Genomic DNA, 27116 nt, shown 5'->3' with positions numbered 1-27116 from the left:
GGTGAGGCTTGTTGCTGTCTTCCTCTCAGCAAGCCTGTCTGAGGCAGAGCAGCCCTCTTCCTGTTCACCACCATCTTCCTGTGGCAGGTTTCCCCTTTTAAGCTCCCCCTCTGCAGGCAGAACAAGCCTTGAAGGAGAGCCTGGTTGGTGTTGAACAGGCACAGTGGAGCTTGTTAGCCTCTTCTGTATCGGTGTGAGGGTGTGCCCCTTCACACAGTGTTACAGTGATAGGCGGGGGGAGTGTTCGATGCTCTCATGGTGAGGATGATCTTGAGGCAGAGAAGTTGTGGGGTTTCCCACTTAGCAGAGAAGGGTTGCACTCCAACTGGCAGAGTTTGGGTGGCTATCCTGGCAAAGAGATGGAAGAGGGCCAATGAAAAGTTAGTTATGGTGGAAGATACCAAAAATGAAGTATGTGGGGCATCAAAGTAGTGGCTGTCATGGGAACTTAAGGAGTATATGCTCCAGGGTTGATAAATGGAATTTATGTTGGGACTTACATTCTGGACTATTTCTACTATGTTTTGGTAATAAACCGGACCCAAGGAGGATTATTAATGAGACAAGAAAGATCCAATATCTTGATTAGAAATAGGAGATACTTAACTTTCCATTGGGACACCAATCAGTTGATTTTATTCCTGGAAATCCCAAGTTGTTGATCTCTAACCCACACACTGACAGCAACACCGCAAACAACTTTGAAGTCATGGCATTTTTATTTATAGAAAAAATATTTTAATTACTTTGTGATAGGACTCAAAGGGCCAGGCAGCCTAGTGGTTAGGGCACCTGGCTTCCTGCCTCTTGCTTCTCTGGCCAGGTGGTAGAGGTGCCTGGTTCCTGACCATAGGCTGGGAATCTTCTGTAGATCACCTGCATCTGGATCTCAGCCCTTAAGGAAGTATGGTAAGGGGACCTGGGCCCTCCCTCTCCACTTGATCTCAGCCCAGGGCCCATTGTGAAGCAACACAGGCAGGCTTCTCCCAACAGTGAGTCTAAGTCCACTGCCCTAGGCTACTTCCTATCTTTGTCCTTTCAGTCTGGCCTGTGTCACCCAAATAATCTGTAGTGACTCAACAGGAGTAGCACTCCCTTGTGGACCTTTGCAGCATCCATCTGCAGCCTCAGGTCTGTCTGGGTGGGTGTAAGAATGGAGGGGGCCTAGCCCTACAATGTAGTATTGCTCCCCTTTTATGGAGAGACATAGCTACTTCCTGTGTCTTCACGAGTCAGCCCTCAACTGAGTCAGGTTCTCTTCTTTTCTTTGCCCTCCAGGGCTGGCATTGGTTGCAGTTATAGCAGAATGGGGCTAGCTGTGCTCATAAGCTCTCTTTAACCCCTTTTCCGCTGCTCAGAGTGTCACGCTGTATGTAGTGGTTCACCTGTGTGTGCCTACCTCAGGGCAGAATGTTAGAAAACAGGGTAGATACCTCAAACTGGTGGTATGTTCTATCATTAGATTTCACCAAACCAGTAACAAATATGAACTCCTGAATCACTATACTAGTCTTAGCATAGTCTTAGCATAGACTTAGTCTTAGCATAGAGTCACCAACAATCCCCTTTGACTCTTCAGTCTATTTTGTCTATTTTGTCATCCAGATAAAAGGTCACTCAAACCCAAAATCACACCATATCAGGATGCACCCAGTTCCAAGAGATCAGTCAAATAACTCAGATTAATTGGTACTCTAGATCTTCACCAAAGACAGCGCTGGTAGCCAGTTCTATAGTAAACTAAATAAAAGTTTATTAGCTAAGAAAAGGAAATGAGAGTTACTGAGATGTCAAAGCAGGTAAGATATATGTACAGATGAGTCACAGTCTCTAATTCCAAATAGTGGTGGTGATGTAATAAACTGCCAGTTTCCCAAGAGTCTTTTCAAGGTACAAGATTGTCTCTGGGGATCTCTGCTTTGCATCTGGTACACTTTCCTGTAAGAATCCAAACACTAAAGAGATGAAGGATCTTTCCTTAAATCCATTCTTGTAGCTTCTTGTAGCTGACAGTGTCCTTACCCACAGATGCTTTTCCTTTGATGACAGAGAATGAGGAAGCATTTACAGTCTTTGACCTCTGATCATCACACACAATGACCAGCACTTTTCTGTTAAAGTTCTTCATTTGCATACCACAAGCCCTCTTCCTGTTTGATGGGTTATTTAGTTACAGGGTATACACAATGCAAATTTTTGCTATTACATAACAGAATTAGCTAAGTGAAAACAATGCACATAACATCCCATTTGTTTTCATGAAGTTTAAACACCATACATTTAACAATTACTTTGATGTATACTAATACACATGTGAATTGAGCTGGGGCTTTGGCATGAATTTGCACCTGGTCTGCCAGCATCAGGTGAGGTTTCTTTGTTCTATCACATATATTTTAAAGGAATTTTAGGCATGTTAGGTATAGCTTTCCTCTCCTTTTGAACCCTGTAAATTTGGATTCATTTTAACATAAGCACTTGGAAATAAACAAGAATAGTCCCAACAAGCATTTCAAAAACTCTCCAAAAGCTTTTTAACAAACCATATGAAAAAGAAACATAGGCCGAGATCAGGAATCACTACTCAACTGATGTTCCATCTGGGCACATCTGTATCAGGACTGATAGTTACAGGGGAGAATGCCCTTTGTGATCTCTGAAATTTAATTGGATGCCTGAGTTTACATGATGGATCATGATGATAGTGATGGTTTCTCGATGCTTCAGAAGTAGAATTCTGAAATCCACTTGCAGGAGATAGCGGTCTGACCAAGGAGTGAGGCTAAGATTTATGTTCCCTTTCTTCCTAGTTCAAATCTCAGACCAAAGGGGTGATTGTTTGAGTGTGGCAATTACTTCTGTCACAACAGACATTGAAGTATCCCAAGACAATGAGTTTGGGAACTCCACTACTATGACTGTCAGCATCTCTAGATTTGTTTCTCTGGGAACCTTTGTCTGAAGGTCTGTAAAATAGTTAGTTGTGTACTCTGGTTTTGCCTGTTACCTCACAGATCAAATTATTTGGGTTTTCCAATGAGGTCTCTAGCATTTGAGGCTGGGTTGGACTTAAGATGGCCATTCTGCCTCTTTTGTGCACTATTCATACGTTGCATACAAAATAGCCTGAAATGGGGGAAAAGAAGTGTCAGCATTGAGCCTGCAGTAAAAAATAACTAGATTTGGATGAAAAACCCCTGCATATGGGTCTCACTGTCTATAAGACATGGTCTGATACTGCGATCAGGACATGTGGCAGTGTCCATCATGATCATGCGAAGGGAGACTGTAGACTTTGTGCCTGGGAGTGATTATAAAGGTCTGACAGTTTCCTTTTTTAGGTGTTAATTATAGGTTTTTTTGCTTGTTTCTTCCTATTGCTCCTGGGACCATGGGTGGAAAGTATTGTTTGGTGGCCTAGTTTGCATGTAACAGGGTGTCAGATGCAAAGAAAATGGCATAACTGTTTAATCCTCTTGGATTTGGAATTAGGGCTATGGAGTGGAAGAGGTGAGGTTGAGCTAGTGAGGTCCACATTGCCACAAGGAGGAGGGGCAGGTGCGTAGATTTTTAAAAAATATATTGGAGTGTGATGCAGCTGTTAGAATCAAGGAAGGTTCTTCACTGTATAAAGTTTTCCAATCTCAAGGAAAGATTAATATAAGAGGTGATTTTTAGCAGTTGTTTTCAACCTTTTTCATCCACAGATGCTCTCCCTTTTAATTAGGATCTAGCTGCGATTCCCCCTCACTTAGCAATAGGGAAGGAGCAAAGGTGTCAAGACTCCTGACACCTGTTTATTATCTCCTATCTTGAGAGCCCATGATTTAGTCTATAAAGTATTTAGTTACCCAAAATTGCAAGGCTTAGGATGAAGACATTCCCAGAATTCATACGCTCACACATTTTTCATTCTACTGTGGAGTAGATTTTACTTAAAATAGGTAAAAACTGCTTAACAGTAAGAAACTAAATATATTAGATGAAATATAGGTAAGAAAGGACTTATTAAAAGTCTTGATTTCAATACTATAAGAGCCATAATCCTTTTTACAATTTTGTTCTTCCTTCCAAACAATACATAATTCATTATTGATTAATACATTTGTTTTCCATGAGAATTGTGGTTAAGACTTTAGGAAGTTGTAATTTTTCTTTAATTAGTGTCACCTAATAAAATGATATGGTTTTTTTTGTTAATAAATATTCATCATTAGTTAGCCTTAATCCTAAACTAATCCACATAATTAAAGTCTATCCTAGTCCAGGGTGTTGTTTAAACAGTATTTTGCTACCTACAATATAACATATTCTACTAAAATACTATCAAAATATAATTTAGCCAATGACTGCATTCAGCTATTTGATCTTTTCCAACTGATCTGATACATCTGATGAACAAATGGCTGTTGACTGGTAGATATGATGGGCTTTCCCATCTACTCTTAAGAATTCAGGATATCACCACAAAAATGGGATTACAATTTGAATAACGTACATGATTCAGTCCGTGTGATGCGTTCCCCCCCACCAGGATGCCACTTGGAACTGGGGTACCATTGAGCCCGCCTGACCCGCCAGCCTGGGTTCCCTTAACACTGTACTGCTGTGCAGCCTGCCAAACTTTCCGCCAGTCTTCAGACTGTACTTTACCAGCACATATCCAGGTAGGGGGACACCTAGCTACAGCTATACACACAGATGCTAAGATCAGCTCTGCATGGGAAGGCTCAGCTAAGGAACTGTCCAGTTACTCAAGTGCACACACCCCTCTAAAATTATACTGTCTTGTGCTGCAAAGAGAACTATACAGTGTAAGCTCATTAAATTTGCCTCCTCCCTCAATGTGGAGAGGAATATACACAGCTTTCTGCCCCAAATTATGATTTACACACACACTAGTTTTAGATAAAACAAAAACGTTTATTAATTACAAAAGATAGATTTTAAGTGATTATAAGGGATAGCAAACAGGTGAAAGCAGATTACCTAGCAAATAGAACAAACACACAATCTAAGCTTAATAGTCTAAAGAAACTGGTTATAAGTAGCAAATTCACACCCTAAATGTTTTCAGGAGATTACAGAGATTCTTGAAGGTAAGCTGCACTTGCTTGCAGTTTAAAACTCTAGATCTTCCATTCACACGTTAGACAGCCCACTCACCTGGGTCCAGGCCTTCTTCCCAGTCCAGTCTTTTCATTCTCAGGTGTTTCCAGCAGTCCTTTTTTCTTGGGTGGGAAGTCAGTGAAGAACCAACCGATGATGTCACTCCCCTGCCTTAAAGAGTTTTTGCATATGGTGGGAATCCTTTGTCTCCCATTGTGGTTCCCACCCCCGGTTAGTGGAAAAATACTAGTATTATCATGGAGTCCAGTACCAGACTTGGTCACATGATCCTGCAGCCATAACTCAGAGCCTCTTTGTAGCATCCCCAGGAAGACTTCCTGGTGGAAGCTTAACATCTTCAAAGACCTAATGTTTTCCCTAATGACCCTTCCCAACCAGCCATCCAGGCTGATTGCATTATGTCTAGTGGGTGTTCCCCATGTGTACACATATTTGTAATAGATGCATAGACAATATTCCTACCTTCAGATACAAAAATTGTGCAAACATGCAAATAGGATAATCATATTCAGTAAATCATAACCTTTCCAATGCTATCACACATGAAACACCTTACATAAAATACATCTTAGTTATGCCATAATCATACCATAACCATATCTCTATGAAGAATATTGGGCATAGTGTCACAGTTTGAAGAGAGCATTTCTCTTTCCCATATGAGATGACAAGACGGTAGCTCAACAAGACAACAACCTAACGATATAAACTTACTGTATAGGACCAACTTTTTACAAGGAATTGAAATTTCAATTCTGGCTTTGCTAGTTACATAGAGAATTACAACCACTATAATTAGCAATGAGTTTATTTTTCAGCACCCTAGGCAGAAATGTAGCCCCCACAAAAAGATAAAAATGGAAGAAGCAAATTAAAGTGGGTGTGAGCCAGTAGGCTGTTAGATCAATATCTGGCACGCTGAGGTCCGCATAGCAGGACTCTGCTGTAGGTCAATCTTACTGCTACCAGTGAATGCCACTCTTTGCACAGCTTCTGAAAAGCTAATGTTAAGTGGGAAGTGAGGGTGGAGACAGATGTTAAGGCAGCGCTTCTTGTACACAGACTATTCAGATGCTCTCTGCAAGAAAAGACATACCGCAGTAGTAAATCACAAAAAGAGAACATTATTTATTTAAATTGTCATTATTTATATGACAATTATATTTACTGAGATCAAGGAATGTGTTGTCTTTCCTTTAGACAAACTACACAGTTTAATCATCTTTAATAGAGACTCCTACACAACTTCAAGGAGACAAATGGGAGATTATGTGTATTAGAGAGGACGTTTAAAGGTGTAAGGGCTATGTCAGATCCTCCACATTTTCCAGCCACTCAGGAAATTATTATCGGAATGCTAACACTGAACTCAACAAATTGTAGAAGAAAAAAATATAGACAGCTAAAAAGATGAATTTGACTTCAATATGTGCTTGCACTGCTTTTTTCTTTTCTCTGTAAACTCATCCTTTGTTTGCTTGCTGTTCATTAAGATGTGAGCTCTTTGGAGCTGTACCTTGATCTGCAGACTTGTCTGGAAATCATCTATTGCATTTTGTGCTACAGAAATAATAAATAACTCTAAGAAAACGTATCATATCTTTGATCAGGACAGGCAGGAGTATCATGAAACAGACACATGAATGGATTAAATATGGTTACCCACAATTTTATTAACTCTGATGTCAAGGGGGGGGGGGAATTACCACCCTCTATCCCTTTGAAGTGTGAGTTATTAAGTAGGACCTGTTGAATGGCCTCGCACCATACAGTTGATTCCCTTAGCAGAAACCCCATTACTCAATTCAAGATTCAGCCCAATGCTAAATCCCACTGTCCTTTTCCTGAAAAGAGGAATGAGTACATATGAGGGGGAGCTCAGGATGCAGACTTAAGACTGCCCACCGCTTTGCAGGTGCTGCTTTAGCCATGAGAGGGCAAAGTTAGGTCTTACTTTTGTCATTTCTTAACTTTTGAGTGCTTCATTTTGCAACCTCCTTTGTCTCATCTGTGTTTAAAACTCCCTTGATGAAACTGGACACATGACTGACAATCATGTAGAGTATTGGCTTCACTGAGGCAGTTTGCAAAGGGTAAATGAGATTTCTAATAGGTCCTTCCATTTTCTCAGTGCCTTACAGTAGCTCCTGAAGTTCTGTGACTTCTCACAATCTCTCTGTTCCTCTTTTTTATTATTGTCAGCCTTGCCAATCCTCTGTGTGCCCTTCTTGGATGATCTGATTTTTTTCCCCATGCCAAACCAAACAACAGAAGAGACATTTGGAAACAGGTGCAGATCAGTTGGCTCTGGCCAGTGTTTAATTGAACTGAAGCTGGGTGAGCTAGGGAAAATCAATGTGATTAACGAGTTTGCATTACTGTGTCAACAAAAAATACAAGGGATTTACACAGTAATCTGAAGCAGGCCATTTACTCCATAATGTTAGCACAACAAACCATGTGTTATGATATGCCCTTTACTGAGAGAAAAATGGACTCCTTTACATCGTATTACATAAGAACATAAGAGCTGCCTAACTGAGTTAGTCCATGGTCCATCTTGCCCAGTATCCTGTCTCTAACAATGGCCAATAGCAGAATTTCAGGAGAAGTGCACTGAACAGGGCAATTACGGTGTGATCCACCCCATCTTCCACTGTCGGCTTCTCGTAGTCAGAGGTTGAGGGTTGCCCCAAGCGTGGGGTTGTGTCCCTGACAATTTGACTAGTAAGCATTGATGGACCTATCCTCCATGAACTTATCCAGTTCTTTTTTGAACCCAGTAATATTTTTGGCCATCACAACATACCAAGGCAATGAGTTCCATGGGTTAGTTGTGTGTTGTGTGAAAAAAGTACTTCCTCTTGTTTATATTAAACCTGCTGCCTGTTCATTTAATTGTGTGACCCCTGTGTTTTGTATTGTGTGAACAGGAAAATAACATTCCTCTTTTCCCTTTTACCACATCTTTTATGATTTTTCAGATGTTTCATGTCTAATATCCCCACTTAGTCATCTCTTTTTTAAACTGAACAGCCCTATTTTTTTTAATTCTCTCTTTGTATGGAAGCCATTTCACACCCCTCTGTTGCATTTATCTCAACCTTTTCAAGTTCTACTATATTCTTTTTGAGATCCCATTCCTAATAGTTCCTGATGTACTGTTACCCATTTAGATCACTGCTGTGCATTGAGTGGATGTTTTCAGAGAATTATCCATGGTGACTCCAAGATCTTTCTTAAGTGGCATCAGCTAATTTAGCACTCATGAATGTATATTTATTATTGAATATTTTCCCCAACGTACATTACTTTGTACTAATCAACATTGAATTTCATCTGCCAGTTTTGTGAGATCCCTCTGTAAGTCCTCAAAGGCTGCTTTGGACTTACAAAATTATTCAAGCTAGTTATCATCAGCAAACTTTGCCATTTCACTATTCACCCCCATTTCGAGATCATTCATGAATCTGTTGAATAGCACAGGTCCTGGAACTGAGTCATGGGGAACTCTGCTCTTCACCTCTCTCCAGTATGAAACTGACCATTTTTCCCTAACCTGTTTCCTATCTTTCAACTAATTACTGATCCAGAAGATGACCTTCTCTCTTATCACATGGCTACTTAGTTTCCTTAAAAGGCTTTGGTGAAGGACCTTGTCAAAGGCTTTCTGAAGATGGAAGAACAATATATTAACTGAATCACCCTTATCCACAAGCTTGTTGATTCTCTCAAAGAATTCTAATAGATCAGTGAGGCATGACTCCCCATTACAAAAGCAGTCTTGACTCTTCTCCAACAAGTTATGCTTATCTGCCTGTCTGATAATTCTGTTCTTTACTATAGTGTCTACCAATTTGTCCAGTACTGATTTTAGGTTTACTGGCCTGTAATCACCAGGGTCATCTCTGGAGCACTTTTAAAAATTGACATTACTTTAGCTACCTTCCAATCTTCTGGTGCACAGTCTAAATTAGCTGTTACCACTCAAGAAAGAGATCTTGGAGTCATTATATAGTTCTTTGAAAACATCCACTCAATGTGCAGTGACAGTCCAAAATGCAAACAGAATGTTGGGAATCATTAAGAAAGGGGGAGATAATAAGACAGAAAATATCATATTTCCTCTATATAAATCCATGGTATGCCCACATCTTGAATACTGCTTGCAGATGGGGTCATCCCATCTCAAAAAAAGATATATTGGAATTGGGAAAAGTTCAGAAAAGGGCAACAAAAATAATTAGGGGTATGGAATGGTTGCCTATGTGGAGAGATTAATAAGACTCAGATTTTTCAGCTTGGAAAAAAAGACAACTAAGGAGGGATATGATTGAGGTCCATAAAATCATGACTGGTGTGGAGAAAGTAAATAAGGAAGTGTTATTTAATTCTTCTCATAACACAAGAACTAGGTGTCACCAAGTGAAATTAATAGGCAGCGGGTTTAAAACAAACAAAAGGAAGTATTTTTTCATACAATGCACAGTTAACCTGAGGAACTCCTTGCCAGAGGATATTGTGAAGACCAAGACTATAACAGGGTTCAAAAAAGAACTAGATAAATTCATGGAGGATAGGTCCATCAATAGCTATTAGCCAGGATGAGCAGGGTTGGTGTCCCTAGTCTCTGTTTTCTAGAACCTAGTAATGAGCAACAGGGGATGTATCACTTGATGGTTACCTGTTATATTCATTCCCTTTGGGAAACCTGGCATTGGCCACTGTCTGAGGACGGGATACTGGGCTAGATCTACCTTTGGTCTGACCCAGTATGACCGTTCTTATGTTCTTATTAGTGTATACTGTATTATAGATTTTTCTATGACACTCTTCACCAAACACAACACAGATAAGATTGGATATGTGTTTGCAGTACCCGTGTATGGTAGGAAATTCTTATTATTCCTATTTAGAGGTGAGAAACTGAAGCAGAAAGAGATTAAATAACTTGGTCAAGGAAACACAGAAAGTCAACATAGAGACAGGAGTAGCACCAAATCTGCTGAGTCCCTTAGTCCAGTGCCTAAACCAGAGGACCACCCTTCCCATCTGGTTTTGTAAGGTCAGTTATACCACATCTTATTTCCTGCTTTTAAAATAAATTTACAGGACTACACTTTTGCACTTGGCACTCATGGCACATATACAGGGATGCTCTCACCTCTTGTGAGTGCCCCCTTCTGGTTGGCTATGAGACTGCTGTTTCTTAGTTCTTGAAAAAGGTTATCATCCACCTCTTGTGAGCACCCCTGTGGCTGATGGTTTCTTCAGCAGGTCGTCAGTGACTCAGCCCTCCAGCTGAGTCATACATACTGTCTGAAGGTAGACCAGAACAAACAAACCACTTCTGGGATATACAGTCTTGACCTTCATCCAAGGCTTCCTCTCTGGACACACATCTCTCTATACCAGTGCAACAGGACCCATCACGGTATTCTCTGTTGGTGTGTCCTTTTGAGCACTCCCCCCTACTCACCCCGGGCTCAGTCCTTAACCAGACCAATAGGGCCCATCACAGTACCCTCTCTTGGTCTGGCTAGGTTCTCGGCTCAGTCCTTGCTCAGTCCCCTAAGCCAGAGAGGAGCTCCTTCTTCTCTTCCCCACTGTTTGTCAGCACTCCCTATATTCAGCATTGCCTCCACTGAGCTGTCTGTGGTCCTGCTGCTCTTCCAGCCTGCAAAGAAGCTGGTCTTCCCTCTTCCAGCTCCAAGCAGGAACTGACTGCTCTGTCTCTGCTGCTTCTTTTTATATGCCCCTCTTGGCCACTCCAGCAGCCCCTTTTATTGGTTGCTTGGAGGACTTCTCCTCTGCTCTTTTCTCAGGTGTGGTGAGGCAGGGTTACGAAGGCTCCAGAAGGGAACCTCCAGACCTACTCCACCCCATCACAGCACAAACTTGCTGAGTAAGACAATTAGGTTCTTTCTTTCTCTATTTCATTTTCCCCATGTGTAAAATGAGGATAATGATACAGTACTTCATAAAGCACTTTGAGCTCTTCTTCTGAGAAATGACCTCTAATTTGGAAATATTATTATTGGGGCAGAGAGAGGGAGTCATATTGCTCAACAGTGGCTAATCCATCAAATGAAGTAGTTACATTGGTACACATTGGGAGCATACTCTGTACTTGCATTTCCTAGAGGTGTAGTGGACATGTGGTTAAAAATGGTACTTTGAGGGTGATGGTAATTAGGAAGGGTATTCTTGGCTCTGGCAGTGGTGCCCAGAAGAGGGAAAATATGTTTACTTGGGATTCTTAGCTATTGGATTCACACCTTTGCCAAATAATTTCAGCAAATACTTCTTGGTCTTTCCATTGTGCAGGAAGAGTTCATTACTTGTATTCACTAGGGCTGTCAAACGATTGAAAAAATTCATCATGATTAATTGCTGTTTTAATCGCACTGTTAAACAAAAATAGAATATCAATTTAAATTTATTATAAATATTTTGGATGTTTTTCTACAATTGAATATGTTGATTTCAATTACAATGCAGAATACAAAATGTAGAGTGCTCACTTTATATTATTATTTTTATTGCAAATATTTGCACTGTAAAAAAGATAAACAGTCTACAAGGCGAAGCATGAAGGAACATATGAATGTTTAGCATGTCTAATAAATAAATACCTTGCAATGCCAGCTACAACAGTGCCATGCAAATGCCTGTTCTCCCTTTCAAGTGACATTCTAAATAAGAAGTGGGCAGCATTATCTCCTGTAAATGTAAACAAATGTATTTGTCTTAGTGATTGGCTGAAGAAGAAGTAGGTCTGAGTGGACTTGTGTGCTCTAAAGATTTATATTGTTTTGTTTTTGATAGCAGCTATGTAAAACAAATTTCTGGACTTGTAAATTGCACTTTCACAGTAAAGACATTGAACTACATATACCTCTACCCCGCTATAATGTGACCCGACATAACACGGGTTCACATATAGTGTGGTAGCAGTGGGGCTCCAGCGGCGCTTTAAAGGGTCTGGGGCTCCAGCTGCTGTGGGGAGCCCCAGGCCCTTTAAATCACCACTGGATCCCTGCCGCCACTATCTTGGGGCTCCCCACAGTGACTGGAGCGTGGATCTCTTTAAATCACCGCCGGAGTCCTGCCGCCTCTACCCCAATATAACGGGGTTTCAGCTATAACGCGGTAGGGATTTTGGGCTCCCCACAACCGTGTTATAGAGGGGTAGAGGTGTACTTGCATTAGGTGAATTGAAAAATACTATTTCTTTTGTTTATCATTGTTACAGTGCAAATATTTGTTTTGAGTTAATCGCTTGAGTTGACTGTGATTAACTGACAGCTATAGTATTCACTATTTGATAAAAAAGGGAGTTGTGTTGTTTAGATTGGGCACATATGTATCTTGGTATGTTTCTCTTTCCAGCTTTAATTAGCATATCTCAGAATTAGGTTTCCAGTACAAGTTTACAAATCCAAAATTCACTGTAAAAGGAGCAACGAGTCCTGTTGCACCTTATAGACTAACAGACGTTTTGGAGCATGAGCTTTCGTGGGTGAATACCCACTTTGTCGGATTTCCACTACATGCATCCAACGAAGTGGGTATTCATCCACGAAAGCTCATGCTCCAAAACGTCTGTTAGTCTATAAGGTGCCACTGGACTCTTTGCTGCTTTTACAGATCCAGACTAACATGGCTACCCCTCTGATACTTGACAAAATTCACCATGTTAACAAACATTTTCTAATAATCACTTAAAATTCTCTGGTTCTGTGAATATCCCTGCCAATAAAATGGAATTTGATTAAATATTTTCAGAAAGCAAACACAACAGGATCTCAAACATGGCTAAAGGGAATTCATTAAAATGTTGATGAATATTCAAAGCAATTCCTTTTATTTTTATATGTTTGTTTGTAAAACTGCTTTTAAAACCAGCACAAATCATAGCCTAGGGAAAATATTGTAGGTGAATTTTCTCTCTTTGAAGTATTTAAGTATTTGTCCCACTTAACATTACTGCTATTCTGAATCTTCTGTAATGGTTCCTTAGAAAGTTTAACTATAACTGAAATCTTAAAGCAAGACAAAAAGTCACAAATTAGTTTCTTAGTCTAACTCCATATAGCCCCGGGAAGCCAGAATTTTACAATGCTAGCATCAAGTGTAGGCTCATTCTTGGCAATTCTTTGTATTTTGTTAGAACTCCTGTTGCTAAAGAAAGTCTTGAAAATAAACTGCATTCTGTACAGCTACATCTTATGTATATTTGATATTGTAATCTACTTAAATAATGGTAAATTCCTGACCATCCATGGGGTATTGATTATACATGCACAACAGGAACTAACCAAAGCAAAATCTTTACCTTGAAAGAATTCCTGAGTATGTAAACCAATTTTAGTTTGCTGAAATTATTTGTGTTTGTTAAATAAAAATGAGAAATGAATGCAGTTAATGAGAAGTTATATTTGACACTTCTGCAGGAGTTAATCAAAACTAGCACCAGTGGGTGAAGATAAGTCCCTAACTTAAACTCACACACTAGAATCTCGTATATACATATTGCTTGACAAACACTTGATATTTTTTCAGTAAATTCAGCAGTCTTGACAACAGGAGACTATGTAAATCCATGACAGAGTTTCATATTCTCTCCCTTTGTCATTTTTATGTGTCGCTATAGAGATAATGTTTTCCCCCAGTGCCTGCATCACTAGTTGTTGTTTTTTTTTTCACATGGAATATTTGGTGTAATATCCGCTTAACAATATCTTCTGAACATGTTCCATGAGTGAAGAAGCCCCTAAGTCATAGATATCAGATAATGGATCACTAAGGAAATTGGATGAAAATAGATGACAATTTTAATTAATATTAGGTTCTTTTTCAAAAGTACTCAAGCATGTAACCCTCTGAACCTTCTGTAGTGACTCACTGTGCCAGTTATACTACTAAGCATGAAAGCAGAGATTGCTAATGAAGATACCATAATGTTGCAGAAAGAGTTGGTTATTTTGAGATTTTTGAGAACTAGAAAATGGGATTTTTTTTAAGGAGACATTTTTAGGAAAATTCTCAGAATGGCAGTATGGAGAGAAGAAAAAAAGAGTTATTAGAGTTATCAGAGTTCTGTCTGGATATATATAAAAGAAGATTAGGAAAAATAGTCAAGATTAGGTCCAATTAAGTATGGTCTATTTAGTTACTAATTTTGAGTGCTAGACAATACTAGTAATACTAGTAAACCAAAAATGTTCCTTTTTTTGACAGCAGATGTTGTGCAATAGAGTAATAAAGAAGTACATTGATATCATTTTCATCCTACCACATCTACAGCAGATAATATGTGTGAATATACTGCTTGGTGTAAGTCTTTAATCTAATACCTGAATTAACGTAATTTGCAAGTAGCAGAATTGATGTTTCAGTTTTGTTAAGACTAAGTGGAGATGGGCCAAACCAAACTTATTTGTTTGTTATAAATCCAAGTTATTTAATTTCAGAATGAAATTGTCATAACAAAATTTGCCCCTATGAATATTGTTTTAGGTTGGAGCCAAAAAATGGGAAAAGTCTTGTCACTGGGGTGGCTGGCCCCTTTGAATTGAATTGGCATCCACTCTACCTCTGGTGGGCTTCTTTAAGCAGAACAAATCCACCTCAGCTGACCTGTAAGCAATTAACTAGCTGGCTGGTTGGCAATTAACTGACACACTAGCACCTGGGCCTGATAAAATGCTATCAGAGCTCAGCTGGAGGGATGAGCTCCCCAAGACTCTAGGACCACCACTGGTGCCTATGAACTGTTTCAACTTGACATCTGAAAGGAGTAAGTAAAAAGGAGTAAGAAGGCGGAGGACTCCTGGACTTGGGAGAAGATGCTTGTTGGCATTAGCCCCAGGGCAGAGGAAGGATTGGTCTTGAGGGGCTAATGTGGAAGGTTTTACTTGTACACTGTAAAAGGAGTTGAAAATGAGACCTCTTGAAGGGAATTGCTTGTCCTCAGTTCCTGGGTCTGAGTAAAGCATTCCATGACAACAATAGGTGGAGAGAGGGCAGCAGGCCTGCAAGGCCAGGCTATGACTTTAAGGGGCATGCTTGAGGGCATTGCCCCATCTCAGGTCTATTTTTCCAGATTGAATGTGACTGAATTCTCATAAGGACAGTTTGTCATTAATTTTGGCCCAATGAGACCAGAATTGTTGGGTAACGTATCCTGGTCCTGAATTGTTTTGCCAAAATGATCACATTTTATAACAAGACAACTGTAATTAGTGTGATTATATGGTAGTTTTGCTTTTCAATAGGCATTTACCATAAATTCATATACTTATTGCCACCTTTCCCAGTTCATGCTCCCAGATTTCAGCCTGCCATTCTGGGAGGGTGTTTCCACCAGGTCAGATTGGCAGTACGTTGGAAGAGTTTCGCCTTCATCTACAGAGTGTGGGTGTGGGCCATTTGTCAAGATCATCAGTGTACATCTCATTCATTTCCCTGCCATTGCAGAGGCCTTGAGCACCGGCGCACCTTGTTCTCTCCTATTATTTGCCTGTGACACATAATTATCTAGTCTCCTGTTGGCTGTAATACTTTGGTCTAACTTTGGTTATTGGGTTTAATGTGCAGGTGCTGGGTGGTCTTGGTGGCATGTGATGTACAGGAGGTCACACTCAATAATCTGGTGTTCTCTTCTGGCCTCAAACTGTATGACACTATAAATACCTTACATTTACACTGTGATTTTTCTTCTTCATAGAGCAAAACTGTCTAGTTTATTTGAAAAAAGTGATAAATGTATGTAACAAATTTTAACCACAGTATTAATGCACTGATTTGAGCAGGTACAATTCCATTGGGATGAAATAACTTTGCTTATTTGTTCCATACATACTTCTGTTACCAAAAAAAAAAAATAGGGACTTTGAAGAATGCATTAGCTATTTACTAAATGCATTTTTTTTAAAAAATCTGTACATTGTATTTTCACAGTTATCTGCCGAAAGTTAGAAAAGGTTTAGAAAAATAAACCATAAAAACTAATTCCAATAATGCTTTATTTCAGAAGAGTTTAATTTTAGACACTCCTCTAGTCAAATAATCATGTTAGTTATAAGGAAGGCTATACCCAACAGATGCAGCACTCTTTTTACGGTAAGAATTTATAATTTTTACTTTAATAAGTTATCCTTTGACAGAGTATAACAAGCCATCAGTTGACAAAACAATGAATATATTGAGGCTTGATAACTAAATATTTCATTAAGATAGGAACATCAATAAAGTGAATAATAGTGTTGAAAATAGTGAATGTTTACCTATTCTTGAACTAAGTCTTTTACTGTTAAATACAGCATACAATGGGACACTAATTTGTGACTAGAATATTTTAACAAATTTCAATCAACTGTGATAGACCCAGGCCAGTTGGGAACAGCAGAGTAGTAGAAGGGAGATATACTGGCCACAGGATAAGAAGTTTTCTGTTCCTGAGTGATCAGAGCAGGGGCTGCTCCAGGCTAATGAGAATACCTGACTCCAATTAACCTGTTAAGAATCAGGTGAGGCTGTTAAGCACCTGACTCTAATTAAGGCCCCTCTGATGCTATAAAAGGGCCCAGTCAGGCCAGAGGGAGCCAGGGAGCCAGAGGAGAAGATGTGCGCGCGAGGAACTGGGAGCAAGAGGCGTGCAAGAAGAGGAGAGTGAGTAGGCATACTGCTGGAGGACTGAGAAGTACAAGTGTTATCAGACATCACGAGGAAGGTCTGACAGTGAGGACAAAGAAGGTGTTGGGAGGAGGCCATCGGGAAGTAACCCAGGGAGTTGTAGCTGTCGCGCAACTGTACCAGGAGGCACTCTAGACAGCTGCATTCCACAGGGCCCTTGGCTAGAACCTGGAGTAGAGGGCAGGCCCGGATTCCCCTCAAACCTCCCAACTCCTGATCAAACACAGGAGGAATTGACCTGGACTGTGGCTTCTACCAGAGGGGAAGGTCTCTGGGCTGTTTCCCGACCCACAGGGTGAATCCGTGAGGCGAGCAAATCTGCCAATAAGCGCAGGACCCACCAACATAGAGGAGGAACTTTGTGTCACAACCTTATTCCAACAGGGACATCTTGGTCAGGATGAGTTTATTCTCAGCTGAAATTAATGAACCTTGGTTTCTTGAGAAGCCTAAAGTTATGAATCAATTCTAGAACACCAGAATGGAACTGAATTCACTGAAGTCCTTAGCTGTAGATATCTTAATGAGTGCATATTAAATTATTTTTCTTCCTTAATTTTTAGACTTTTTTTGTTTTGATAGAACTTATTTTTCAGGAACAATATGAAAACTCCAGTATATATATCAAGCCAAGTGCCATTGACTATTATTAGATCTTGTATTAAAGCATTTCTAACTGAAATCTAGAAACCCTTCCAAGCGGAACTGCATTCTTTTACCTAGGGTGACCATATGTCCTGATTTTATAGGAAGAGTCCCAATTTTGGGGTCTTTTTTTTATATAGCCTCCTATAATACCCCAACCCTGCCCGATTTTTCACACTTGCTATCTGGTCACCTTACTTTTACCAGAGTTCCATTTTTAGCAAAATTGACTGTACTAGGGATGTTGATACATTTTTTTTTACCCTGAGAAAGGTAGTCAGCTACACTGCTTTGCTTACATTTTATCCCCTCAAGATTGTTTTTGCTTAGTTCATTTCACTTTCTCCTCTCAGTCATAGGCAAAAGACTAATTCATTGTGATAGGAAAACAAAAATATTACTTGAAAGTTTATCACTTTATGTGTCCCTATGATAAGGCTTTCAGAAAATATACAACACATTATACTGATGCTCTCTAAAAACTGGGGAACAGTAAGTAAAGGTTGGGGATTTTTTTGAACATTTCAGAATATTTTTCCAGCTCTTAATGTTTCACCCTCGATTTGACTTTTTGTTTTGTTTCATTTCTTTAGGGTAAGAAATGACTGATGAATTTAAAAGAAAAACTGTTTTAAATGGAAATCTTAAAATAACTTTATTTCTCAAACACGTATTTTTAATATTAAACAAGCAAGGATGTTAAATGGAAGCTACTAATGTTATACACTATTAAATCAGCAGGTCCAGATAACTTACATCCAAGAGTTTTAAAAGAGCTGGGTGGGAAGCTTGCTAAATCATTAATGTTGATTTTTAATAAATATTGCAGCACTGTTGAAGTTCAATAAGACTGGGAAAAAGCAAATGTTATGCCAATTTTTAAAAAGGTTAAATGGGGTGATCTGGATAATGATAAGGCTGTCAGCCTGACGTTGATCCCAGGCAAGATAATGGAACAGCTGATATGGGACTCAATTTTGATGAGACTAAAAGTTTGGTTGGTAAATGTAATAGTGTTGACATAATATACCTAGACTTCTGTGAAGCTTTTGACTTTGTACTGCATGACATTTTGATTTAAAAAACTACAACTGTATAAAATTCACATGGCAAACATAAACAGATTAAAAATGGCTCATGTAACTGTAAAGTGGAATCATCATCAAGTGGGAAGGTTTCTAATAGGCTCCTGCAAAGATTAGCTCTTGGTCCTTAGCTATTTAACATTTTTATCAATGACCTGCAAGAAAACATAAAATCATCACTGATAAAGTTTGCAGATGACACAAAAATTAGTGAAGTGGTTAAATAATGAAAAGGACAGGTCATTGATTCAGAGCAATCTGGATCGCTTTGTGAATTGGGCACAAACAATATTCGTTTTAATAAGGAAAATGTAAATATATGCATCCAGGAACAGAGAATGTAGGCCATATATACAGGATGAAGGGCTCTCTCCTGGGAAGCAGTGACTCTGAAAAAAGGTTTGAGGTTATGGGGATAACATGAGCTCTCAATGTGAGGCTGTGGCAAAAGAGAGCTAATGCAATCTTGGGATGCATAAACAAGATAATCTCAAGTGAGAGTGGAGAGTACTTGGCACTAGCGTTACTGTTGCTGCAATACTTTGTCCAGTTCTGGGGCCTACAATTCAAGAAGGATGGTGATATATTGGAGATGGTTCAGAGACTAGCAATGAGAATAATCAGAGGATTGGAAAAGATGCTTTATACTGAGAGAGATTCAAGGAGCACAATCTATTTAGCTCAGGGATCGGTAACCTTTGGAATGCAGCCCACCAGGGTAAGCACCCTGGCAAGCTGGGCAAGTTTGTTTACTTGCTGCGTCTGCAGGTTCAGCCGATTGTGGCTCCCACTGGATGTGGTTTGCTGCTCCAAGCCAATGGGGGGCTGCAGGAAGTGGCACCAGCACATCCCTCATCCTGCACCACTTCCAGCAGCCCCATTGGCCTGGAGCGGTGAACCACGACCAGTGGGAGCTGTGATCAGCCGAACCTGTTGACGCGGCAGGTAAACAAACCAGCCTGGCCCACCAGGGTGTTTATCCTGGCAGGCAGCGTGCCAAAAGTTGCCAATCTCTGATTTAGCTTAACAAAAAGCAGGTTAGGAGCTGACTTGATTACAGTCCATATATATCTACATGATGAACAAATATTTGAAAATGAGTTCTTCCATCTGTCATAATCCAATGGCTGGAAGTTGAAACTAGACAAATACAGACTGAAAATAAGGTGTAAATTGTTAATGGTGAGATTAAATAACCACTGGAACAATGGAGGATGGTGGGTTCTCCATCACTGATCATTTTAAAATCAAGATTGCATATTTTTCTAGAAGATCTACTCTAGAAATTATTTTGGGGAAGTTATATGGCCTGTGTTAGATAGGAGACGAGACTACATGATCATTATGGGCTCTTCTGGCCTTGAAATCTATGAATCTATGAATGAATAAAAGATATATTTATATATTACTAGGGAGGTTTTGAACAATTGTAAATGGAAGTTAAGTTAGGAAATTCTGTTGAAGGTAGGGGAAAAAAAGGAAATTTTACATGCTCCTGTGGAGAAAAATAGATGGATTCTGGGTGGAAAGGGCCAACAGCGAATTTACCTTGTGTAGAAACATTCCTTGATGGCACAAGTCACCTGTAGTATAGGGAGCTTGTTGTAACATAGTGAGTTGGAAAGGGAACATGACAAATCACTACACCATACCAATGGCATACATTAGAGCAGACCCATGGCTGGTCTAATTTTACACTGGGGCTGGCCAGCACTGGATCTATAAGCCATAACTCTCAAACCACCCCACCTCAAACACAGATTATAATCAAGCAGAACTTCTACAGATGAAAGTCCAGCCCTATGATTCTGGAAATAGTCACATTTGTTTAATAATATATATATATATTAATTTGTTCAGTCATTTAATTACATTATATGTGTACCTTTTCTTCTTATTTTGTTTTGGAATTGATTAAAAGTATCACCCACAAAGATATGAAGCACTGTCAAAAACACAAATACAAAAATCACAAATCTGTCTAAAAAAAAAAAATCACATGTAGCACTTGATTCACAGAGCAGAAATCTAGTAGGATATTATGAAAGCAGCTGCAATCAAAATAGACAAGTTCATTTAAAAACAACAAATTATTTCCCACTGTTCACCAAAAATAAATCAATGAAAAATTACATTAATTAAAAGAATCTTAGTCCAAATTCAAGTAATAATCCATCCTGAAGAAAGCAAAGTTCTAGTTTCTACATGGAAACATCAAACATTGCCTTTGGGATGGAAACTTTCCATTCTTGGGTTTCAGCTCAGTGATATTTTTGTGTAAAATTATTCAGCAATTATTGACTTCCAAGACAAAGAAACAAATACCATACTTCACAGCTTTACAGCTTATCTGTATGTTCATAATATAGTTCTCTTAATTTTTTTTTACTGCTTCCCTGCTGTTATAGAAGTTGTAGATACATTTGGCGAAATCTCACATCTCTGTATAAATTACTCTGACTGTGAAGCCCTTAATCTCACTGCACTTAAAGGTTTTAAAATATGGGAATTTCCCATTCAAATGGGAACAAAGTAATCGTGTTCCTAGTTCTATTTAATTTCTGCCTAATTTCTATCAAATCTATCACTAAACATTTATATTATCATTGACAAATTCCAGGGACCATTGAAAAAACATTTACTTGTTTCATATGATAGTATGCAATTCCTATTCTACCATATAAAGTAAGGAAGGAAATAAATAAATTAAATTAATTAAATTAAATTAACAGTGAACTAGAAAAACTGTTTCCTGCCCAATTCAGGTGAGCAGTCTCATTGAAACCAAATCTTGATGCAACTGAAGTCAATGAAGTTTTGCCATCTACTTCAATGGAGCCAGAATTTCACTCACTACTCACATGCTGAAGTACTTTGCTGAATTCAAGGCCTATATATTGCGGTGCAGTCATCAATAGGAAGTTTTAATTTTTTATAAAAATATTGGGTCTAAATTATCATGACAGTGAGAGTAATGTATAAAGGTTAATTCAAATGTAGGGCCAAATTCTGCTTTGTACTTTGTGGGTGTACTGGGATGGGTAAAGGGGTGAAGAATCCCTTCCCACCAATCCCCACAGGGATAGCATAGGGAACTTGTGCTCCCTTGAATGCTAAGATGGGAACAAAGCTCTACACCATGAAAGGAAGGGAGGGGGGGCTGCACTGATGGTGTGTCTCTATATATTTGGCCTCCATGTACATCAGAAGAGCAGCAATTCCTCCCTGCGACAGTAACTAAGATAATATATTCCAATTGAGTTTAAATTCACATTGAACAGTGCCTTTTCCCTAGTAATATGATAAATGTGAACTTGATGTAGCCATAAAGGAGCTGGTCCAAAGCTCCTTGAGAAGAACAAGTTCTTTCCATTAACTTCAGTGGACTTTGGATCAGGCCCCAAAAGATGATCACTTTAAGGGAAACAGATTCCAGACCTAAATGAAGCTGTTATTAAAAACTAAAAAAATTCCACAACTAGTTTTGATACACCTAAGCATGTACATGAACATGGAATAGAGGCTCATACTCCAGTTAGAAAATAATTGTGTTTGGGAAAGAATATTCTGTGCCTTGTCAAAAATTCTGCTGTGGATCCCCCTCCATTAATAGCCTTCTTTCTCTAATGGTGTCAAGGAAAAAAAATGTAAAGGCTCTAGTTGAATAGTATCATTTGTAAAGATCTGTTTAGGCACTCTAAACAAGAAATGGAGCACTAAATGTAAGGCAGAGCATTGGTAGGTAACTATCTTGTTATGCATTTTAAACTGGTAGCAATTATTTTGATCAAAGAATCCCAAAGGTCTTTGTCTGATATTTAGTTTTCACTTAATCTGCCATAACAGCTCACTGAAAATTAAATATTGCCTTTGTAAGCTAATTATAAAGTCTATATCAGAAATCCAGGTTTTTCCATGCCCACTTTATCATTTGGAATGCTTAACGTTTAATTATGTATTCCAAATGTAGAACAGTTTACTTCAAGGATTCCCCAGGCATGCATGTACAAATTTTGCTGACAAAGCACTAGATCAAACTTTAAAATAATAATGGTCTGCACTTACATTTTCAAACCACTACACAAACATTAACTAATTAAACCTCCCAACAAGACTGTGAGGTAAGTATTAATACTTCTGTTTTAAATAATTTTCCAAGGGCTACCCAGCAATGTATTACAGCTGGGAATAGAGAAGATTCCAATTATTTATGGCCAATTTAGGAAAACATTTAAGAACATGCTTAAATGCTTTCTGTAATAGGGATATACTTGAAGATGTATTTAAGTATTTTCCTGAATCAGGGCCTTAGTGCTCAATTCTGAGAAGTGTTGAGATCTTCAGCAATGTACTGAGCATCCTAAGTGAAGTCACTGGAAGGTGAGAGCACTCAGCAATGTGCAAGAGTGCTCAGTAATTTGTAGGATTAAGCCTATTGAGCACACTACCTCTTGAGTACTATTCCCAGTAATTAGGCTAAACTATCATTTTGCTGTGTGAGTTCATGGACTTATTCATCTGAATCTGAACCTGTATGACTGGGGGACGAGGGGATGCTGTTTGTCAGTAGAAATAACTTTAATCAACCTCTATAATTGAACCATTGTTCTCAACAGGAACAATTAATTTAGAATAGCAAATCAATAAACTTAATGATTTCATGTTCAAAGAAAATATGCTGGTTATTTCCCTATTGTGTTTAGAGAAGTTTGTCATACTTTCTTTGTTCAGGATTTCGCCATACAATTATTGTAAACTACAAAAACTTTATATGTGGGAGGAAAACTCCAGATACACCACATGAATGGCCCATATCTTACTTTTAAAAATTCATCCATCATTAACAAAAATCTTCAAAGCATGATAAAAATGCACAAAGGACTGTGACGATAAACAACCCAGCCCCACTCACTACATGAAACTGGGATTCACGCTGCAGTCCTATGTATTGTCTTCTTCGACACTATTGACAGAATGTACAGGAGTAGGCCCCAAATCTGTACATTTCCTTGGATATTACTGACCACTTAAGTGAGTCTAGAAAATAACTAAATATGTATTTAACTTATGATGAGGGCATTTGGACTTTTGTGCATTTGGGCTTTTTAACCTTCTGTATTATCTGCACAGTCAACACTAGTTTAAATGATTTCTGGTGCGATGAGAAAGAGAACAATTTTTCTTTGGAAGGGTATGCAAAGAACGATAAACGAATTTGCACTAACAAATAGAATAGGAAGGGTATGTGATCAGTTTAAAAAAACTATAGTTTTCAACTTAATATGAACATAACGATGAAGAAGGTTGTATTGGTTAAAAACAGACCTCGGAAGTAAAGGAAGCTATAATATATATAAAATCATTAATGGTCCGGTGAGCTCCTTGGCTCACTTTCAAAACTATAGGATGCAAATTATCCAGAACTGCAGACATAAAAATGTCTAAATTTAGTAACTTCTGTTTAACATCCTCTTGAGATACAAGTGGATAGAAAATGTGTTATCCACATGTAATACAACTACGGCATCTCTTTCCCTGCCCCCCAAATACAGAACAGAAAGATGTATTGAACGTTTCTGCCTTTTCTGCATTATTATTTATAATTATACCATTTCCATCTACTAATAGGTCAACAGCATTGTTAAAATTATTTTTGTTCCTAATAATCTTAAAAAAAAATGTTTTTATTGTCCTTAATTCTGCTGTCCATAGGTTTTGCCTTGTTTTCCTTTGCTTCCCTTATCAATTTTATACAATTCCCATTTTCTGAATTATACAAGTCATTTTCAACTTTCCCTTTCTTCTATTTGTTTTAAGTTCTCTGGGCTCCCTTGATAGCTTGCCTGGAGGGTTGCTGGAGAGTGCAGATTTCCTGATTCCAAGACTCACTAGCTTTCCAGGCTTTCAGACTCCTGGGCTCCCCCTTTTAGGCCCTCTTGGCAGCATGCCTAGTGATGAACTTGGGAGCTGGGGTTCCCCAGGTTCCCAAATCTGCTCATCTCCACAAGTGGCCAGCAGCTGGCTGCTCAACTCCCTCCCATGAAAAATTTTGAATTTTTAACTTTACATCCTGATTTATGAAAAAAAATCAGGGGGGAAATTATATGTTTTGGCCAACAGTACCATATACATAAAAATATCAAAGTTTGTGCCCAAGAAGTCCTGGCACACAGAGTCACTAAATGTCTATAAGTTAGATGAAGATTTACTGGGGTTGGCTATGTTGGCTGTGTTGCGGCTTTCCACTTAGTCTCACTCTCTGTGGAGTAAGTGGATTTATGGTTCTTCTCATTCTCATCCCAGTGGAGATCGATCCCACTCCCAGGCATTGCACCCTGCACCAAGAATGGGGACATCTGAGGACTGTTCTGTATTTTTGAAATACAATGTTGGCAACCCTACATGAATCTGACTAACTGCTGTGTTTGGGTTTCCATGTGTTTCATTATACCGTGCCACAGTTTTGGAGTGGAAATAATCTTTTCCAGGAAGGCAGATTTATTCAGGCATTTGGACCAGGATACGAGGGGTATATATCTCCCATTATTATAGGATTCATGTGTCATCATCATCATCATCACTCCCATAACCACATTGGTTGTTGGGGCACCATCATTGATGAGCAATCAAACAATTGTCTCTACCCCTGACGATTGTGTGTCAGTGATTGAGTCTCCGTGAAATCCATTCCTGTCCACTCTTTTATGTTGTCAATCCATCTCTTCTTCTGTCTACCTCTTCTTCTCTTCTCCTGTACTGTTCTTTGGAGGATGATCTTGGATAGGCCAGATGATCTTGTTACAGGGCCATACCACTTCAGCTTGCACTTCTTCACAGTCGACAGGAGGTCTTCATATGACCCAGTGCACTGGGTGATGATGTTGCGGACCTCTTCATTACTGACCTGGTCTAAGTAGGAGATGCCACAGATTTTATGGAAGCATCTCATCTCTACTACCTGTATTTTCCGTTTAAGTTCTGCCATAAGGGTACATGTCTCACACACATACAGAAAAAATGGAGATGACCAGTGCATGCAGCAGTTTCAGTTTGCATTCCAGGGAAATGTTCTTATTCCTCCAAATTGGCTTTAGCTTTGCCACTGCTGTTGTTCTTTGAGCGGTTCTTGCCCAAATTTCTTCCTTGGATCCTTCATCAGTGATCATTGCCTCCAAATACTTGAACTATTTCACTGTCTCCAGCTCTTGTCCACTGACAGTGATATGTGAGCTGATCCCATCATGGGCTTTTTTGTCATCAGCTTGGTTTTCTCTGCACTGATTTACATGCCATATTTTGTGGAGGTGTCATCCAAACGTTTCTGCGAGAACTGCGCTGCTGGCCTTGGCATATAGTTGTTTAATGGTAAGAATAAGCTTACTACCAACATTGTACTTCCTCATGGTTGCCCAGAGAGCTTCATGCCATACTCTGTAAAATACCTTCTTGAAGTCAAAAAAGATGTGATAGATGTCCTGCTGGTGTTCTAAGTACTTCTTACATAGAACACAAAGGTTGAAAATCTGTTCTGTGGTACTTCTTCCAGCATGAAAGCCTGCCTGTTCTTCAGCGATGATATCCTCTGCTTGTGGCTTCAGTCTGTTCAATATGACTTTCAATATCACTTTGCTAGAATGACTAATTAAGCTTATGGTCCGGTAATTTTGACACAATTGCAGATTGCCTTTCTTTGGCAGAGTGGAACCTAAAGGCTCACTGGCAGAGATTGCCTGGAGTCCATCACAGCAGTGGCCTATCTCTGTGGGGGCAGAATGTGGATAGGTGCAAGTCATTTCTCCAGATCTTGGGTGGACTGGACACTATCTCTGGCTGGATAATTGATTTGATTTTGGTATCTGCCAATCAAGACAAAGGGTGACTCATTTTAAAGCTATTGACTTTGTGACATAAACTGTCTCTAACTTGTGAGGTATTATTTGGGGGCACTCTGGGCTATGTGCATAAGTTCTAGCAATTGCTGTATACAAAATAAAACATCAATAAACAACATATATAATACTCCTAGATTGCTTTTTCACTAATTAACACTTAACTCCTTGGTTTATACAGGACGTAACACAATATTTACTCACCTGAAATAATTCAGTTTAATAGTTTAACAGTTTAGATTTTGGGATTAAAAGCTCTTGGTTTCCCAAATTTAATAAAAAAATATTTTATTGTCTGGTTGCATGTCTTCCTTATAAAATCATGTTGCTTCTTCATGTCCAGACTTCTGCCTCTCCTCCAGTTTAAGGATTTAAAGCTCACTTATAAATTTTAATGAGCATACATAGGTCCTGCAAGTGACCTGCTGATGATCAGCACTTAAGGAATCAACTTCAAAGAGTGAATTCCTTTCTCTGGATAACATTATCATTATTATAATTATTAATTGTACATTTATATTATTATATTTTTACAAGAGACAAAATAAAGACCCATAGCACTTACAGTCTAAGGATACCAAAACCTAGAACTAAACCAGGGGTCGGCAACCTGTGGCACGCAGCTCACCAGGGTAAGCACCCTGGCGTGCCAGGCCAGTTTGTTTAT

General features: G+C 39.1%; 1 long non-coding RNA gene across 3 annotated transcripts in view; it reads right to left on the bottom strand.

Annotated features, from left to right (window-relative positions):
* Positions 1-5941: 5941 nt before the first annotated feature.
* Positions 5942-27116, bottom strand: part of LOC120396445 — an 89746-nt gene continuing 68571 nt past the window's right edge. For 2 of the 3 annotated variants that reach the window (XR_005593146.1, XR_005593149.1), the window contains 2 exons: positions 10295-10449; positions 5942-6208 (listed from right to left, as the gene is read on the bottom strand). This is a non-coding gene — a long non-coding RNA (uncharacterized LOC120396445). Of the gene's footprint in view, positions 6209-6330; positions 6691-10294; positions 10450-27116 lie in introns of those variants that run through there. The other variant, XR_005593152.1, reaches the window with a different exon arrangement.

Source organism: Mauremys reevesii, linkage group 1 (assembly GCF_016161935.1).
Source record: "Mauremys reevesii isolate NIE-2019 linkage group 1, ASM1616193v1, whole genome shotgun sequence".
Classification (NCBI taxonomy): Eukaryota; Metazoa; Chordata; order Testudines; family Geoemydidae; genus Mauremys; species Mauremys reevesii.
Note: the sequence above shows the minus strand (reverse complement) of the source record. Positions and strands in the feature narration are given on the sequence as shown.